This window comes from Lepidochelys olivacea (genome assembly GCF_965140295.1).
Source record: "Lepidochelys olivacea isolate rLepOli2 genome assembly, chromosome: 7".
Classification (NCBI taxonomy): domain Eukaryota; kingdom Metazoa; phylum Chordata; order Testudines; family Cheloniidae; genus Lepidochelys; species Lepidochelys olivacea.
In genome coordinates, this window is record NC_140417.1 from 72,058,954 (window position 1) to 72,063,819 (window position 4,866).

At 39.7% G+C, this 4,866-nt stretch overlaps 1 protein-coding gene across 1 annotated transcript in view; it reads right to left on the bottom strand.

The window, feature by feature from the left end:
* LRIT1 (leucine rich repeat, Ig-like and transmembrane domains 1) overlaps nucleotides 1–4,866 on the bottom strand; it is a gene marked incomplete at its 5' end in the record, with an annotated part of 62,943 nt that overhangs the window by 26,946 nt on the left and 31,131 nt on the right. The gene's annotated exons all lie outside the window — the stretch shown is intronic.

The window sequence follows — 4,866 nt, forward strand, 5'->3', positions numbered from 1 at the left end:
CTTGGGGCAGAGTTGCTCCCTGGGAACTGGTCATTGGTGTTGTGACTCAAATTCCTGAAAAGGGGGCTTGCTTGTGTGCTGTTTGTGACCACCTCTGTCCAAGGACTGATCTAGGGTGTAAAGAATATAAGAATATACCCAGACTCCACATTACTGATTTCTTCTCCAGTTGGAAGCTGTGCTGAGATACCCTGAATTCTACTATTGTTCTGTGCAGAGGGGACATATATTTAATTATTGTATGATACATATAAAAATCTGATGCAAGAAAGCTATCATTTATATATATCTAAAATGCATTCATCATATAGAGTTATTTAAACAAAATATACATTTGATAATGATTACATCAGAGTTACTCAGCAATGACTAATAATAGATGTGACTGAACTATTATATCTATGCATTACATAATTAATATTTCTCAGATTATATGGACATACTGTTCACATCCCTTATGGAAATACCCTATGGCTCTATAGGAACCACTCAAAAACCTATCAAGTGCAACACAGAATTATATCCCTTCTAAATTCCATAGCCAGTTTCTTCATTCTTTCCCCAAGCAGGCTAGTGTATATGGAGTGAACTATCTGCACCATTATGCCCACTCTGTAAACCAATTTAGAGTGTGGGGACAACCTGGATGAGATTGGATTACTGTACATGTCTGGCAACGCTAAGGCATTTCTACTTGCTTGTGCACCCGATCACAAAGTTATTTTGGCCCAAGTTAATGGGCTAGCTTTCGGGAGGGAGCAGGCGAGTCCATTTTTGGGGTGCTTTACTGACATCTTGCTTCTGCCTAATCATTTTCCTCTATAACTCTAAATCTGGCCACATCCCTATATTTTCGACCTAATTTTACTGGGCTTGACTTCTGCCCAGTAAAACTAAGCATCTTTTGGCTCCACTGTATCATCCCACTGTTCTAAACTTCCTGCATGTAGATGGGTATCAATCCCTTTTTTTTCCTGATTTACCCAGGGCTGGATTAAATCAAACTGGGGCAGTAGGCACACCCCTATATAGGGCTCCTCCATGGCCCTGTTCTGCACTATGGCCATGCCCCCATGTCATGACCTCACACACACACACCTGCACCATGGCCCTACCCCTCCTTGGGGTGCCAGTAGCAGGGACTATCCAGAAAAGGGAGATCCACCACCATTTCTCTTTAAACAGACTGTGCTTCCCCTTCCTGGGCCACACTCTCTGTGTTCAGTGCGGGGTGGGGAGGGACCTTCCAACATATCATCAAAGCCATGAGAGGGTGGCTGCAGTGAGGACCTCCTAAAGAGTCCTCTACAAAAGTACTGTTGGTGTTCATGATGGAAACACGGAGCAGTGGGTTTCAGTGTTGACAGATAGAATGTAATTGAGCCTTTCAGACCTCTTGAGAGCTATTACTTCAGGCTGTCTGCAGCTCAAGCAAACATCACTGCATTGCTAATATGCAGATCACAGTGTTAAGGTTCTCTTTGTAACCAGATGGACTAGAAACATTATTTTTAATTAAAACTGCTGTTCTGAAGTCAACACATGATTCTAGGAGCTGGGGATGTAGGTACTTGCTTATGCCTTAATCCAGCCCTGAACTTGGTAATGGTTTTCCCTGGCACGGAGTTTTTCCTGATGGCAGGATTTGTCTATTTTTGTCAGGCCTAGGGCCTCTGAAAACAGTGGCCATGCTGCTTGCATTAGTGTAGGGCAAACCTCTAGAAGTTTTAGAGTTCAAATTCAGTGCAGAAAAACATTTTGATCCAAGCTATCCAACATTTTGATCTGAACTATCCAAAACCTTTGATTCTATATAATGGCCTTCCTCACAAGATTTGTAGTACTTCCACTTCTTGTCTCAGCTAGAGTTCCAAGAAAAGTCTCTCTCTGGTCATTTCTGCATGTCTAGTTCCTAAGAGATCTTGGTAATCTATAAATGTATAAAAATTAAAAGAAAAGTCTGAGTATTTCAGAGCTTCAGCATCCATTTCCTTTGAGCTTGGTGCTCAAGGTGGATGCATGTTTCGGTCACATAGCTTCTTATATTACTCACACCACTTTGTCCATTCCATACCTAAGGTAGCTACACATGGGAGAAGAGAGGTATTAGGAACTGTGAATTCTAGCATACTGTTTGTTTCTATAGCATGTGAGTTCATGTGCATGCAAGCAGATATGTTTTAAGGCTAATGAGGCAACCAGCCAGCTGTGCATGCCCTTGGTCCAAAGGCTCCACATCCATAAAAAGGTGGGGAGAGCTAACCTAAGATTTTTGCACCTTTTAATTTCTATGACAGGCTCTGTTAGTCCTTCATACCCCATCCTCTTCATTTTTACTCATGGATGGTCACCATTGCTGTTCTCCCAATTAAGATCCCCCAGGGAGAGTGAGCTCTCCAACTCCACCTTAACAGCAAGACTGTTAACTGTTCTTCCCAACTCCAACTACATTCCAAAGGCTTCAATCACCTCATCTTCTGCTACTAGACCCTGAAATTCTTGTGTTCACTATTATTTCTTTCTCTAAAGAAGTCTTGACGGAAGCCGGGGGAGGGGAATTAGATTAGACACACACACATTCAGGATCTTGTTATTTTGAGTGGAGTGACTATTAAGAGGTTCCAAACATGTTCCAAGGGTTGACACGGTTAACCTTAATACAGTCTGCACTGCAGTATCATCTTCTATGTCTTTGTTCCCACTGCAGACATCACATGCCTACAGACTGTCTAAAACATTTCCCCAATCACTGTTTGAAACTCAAAACCAACTAAGCTGGTCAAGTTAAATCATATGTCTTCAGACAATGAGCTTCTTGTTTTCTCTTGTAACCGTTGATTAGGAGCATTTCCAATTAGAGCCAAAGCTACAGCTTGTCTGTGTGACCAAACTAACTTCCAGTAGGCTTGCATCCTGAGATGTTCTCTCATAAAATGTTGCAGTTTGGCATTTAATAAGTGTTTTCAATATAATGAGTCAAAGACAGTTGGCTGAACCTGAATCAGAGGAAAGGGTTAGAAAGGCAGCTAAATAATAAGATATCAATTTAACTAAAGTCTTCCATGAATATAAAAATATATGTCAATCAGCTTTGATTGTTTAGAGAAAAGTCATGACTGTATTTGAGTGTTCTATTATCTTTGCACTGCACCTTTTTCACTGTGTTTGTAGCTATACATATTTTATTAATGTTGATGTGCCAACTTGGCAAACACATTTTGTCCTATGAAGACCACAAGGAAATCTGGCAAAAGGAACATCTCTAATCTGTTTTCTCTATGTTCCTTACAACAATTTACAGATTGGTAAACTTGTGAAGTATTTTTAAATGATGAATGTTAGAAGATCACTGAGAATTCATGATGCTTAGTTGTGGGATATAATCACATTAAATAAAAGTAAAGCAATTCACCCTTTGTGTCTCTTTGCCTCAGATACCCATCTGTACCATAGGGGTTATAGTACTTCCCTATAACAAGGGGATGTTATAAAGATAAAGACTGTAAGGTGTGAAGATATTATGGTAATGGAGGCTATGTAAATATCTAAGATAGATAGAAGGTCCCTGGCATAGCTGAGTTTACCCAGGGCAGAAGAAAAGGAGAAGAGAAAGAGAGAAATGACATAAGAAAAGGGGGGAACAGAGAAATGCAAAGACATCTAAAGTGATCACCATTTTAAAAAATCAACATTCCTCAACAAGTATCAGTTATTTCTTAGCCTAAATATAAAGTGAAATGACAGTGTCTCATGAAACATGGTAAAATCACTGACTTTTTAATGGTGACCTCCGTATGTGTTTGTGAAGCATTAAAAATGCCATGAATTAAAGGCAAATATTGGCATGTTAGTGTCTCAGAAATGCTTATTATTTGTGTCACTTGAATAATCAAAGTGGCTGACTGCAATTTGATGGGTTACAACCTTCCAAAGCAATATATTAATCAGCTAACTGAACCACGTAGGAAATAAAAAGGACAAAACTGGCGACACTGGCATAGTCCCTACAATTGTATTTATTGGAATGACTCTGTGGGATAGTTTATTTTTACGGGGGGACTGGGTGGAAGATAATCACTTTACAAATTCCACATACTCCACAAAGCTCAGTTCATCAGACCAAGACTCTACTCTTGCAAACACATACATACATGCATAAAGTTAAACATGTGAGTAGACCCATTAGACCCATTACCACTCATATGTGTAAGTGTTTGCAGGATTGGGTCCCTAGTTAATAAGCATTAATTGCCTTTTTACCATGTGTGTGTCCCCAGTTGGACTGTGCCAGTGAGATACACATCTACGCTGGAAAAAGTATCTTAATTTACTCCTATAGAATTTAAAAACATGTTATAAGGGGGCAGAGGGTGAGGGAGGATTAGATTCAGAGCCACTGCTATCAAAAAAATACATACTTCATATTTCTTAATAATACTTGATGGGGAAAACTATACACACCAGAAATTCCCTGTACGCTCTTTTTTCCCCTAATTAGACATTCAATAACGGTCCCTTTGTTTTTCAAGTCACTTCCCAATTAAATATTACATGTGTTTTTTTCAATCCAGACCCTTTAATTCTTTTTCAGTGTTGCAGAATTAACTGGACAGTGTACTTAATCCTGTCTCTACAAAGACCTTTTTGTAAATGCAATGAATGCTTTCCTTTTGCTATGGTCTGCAATACGATTTGCGGAGGGCAGGGGTGCTTTTATGCACATCATTAATGACATTCTTGTAGGGATTGCAGTGTTGAACTAAAACCCCAAAGCTTTTACATAATAACTTACATGTGTCTGCACGTGAACTGGCCCTTTAAGAAGGAAGCTGCCTTGGGCTGCTGCAAAAGGGGAATCAGGGGAAA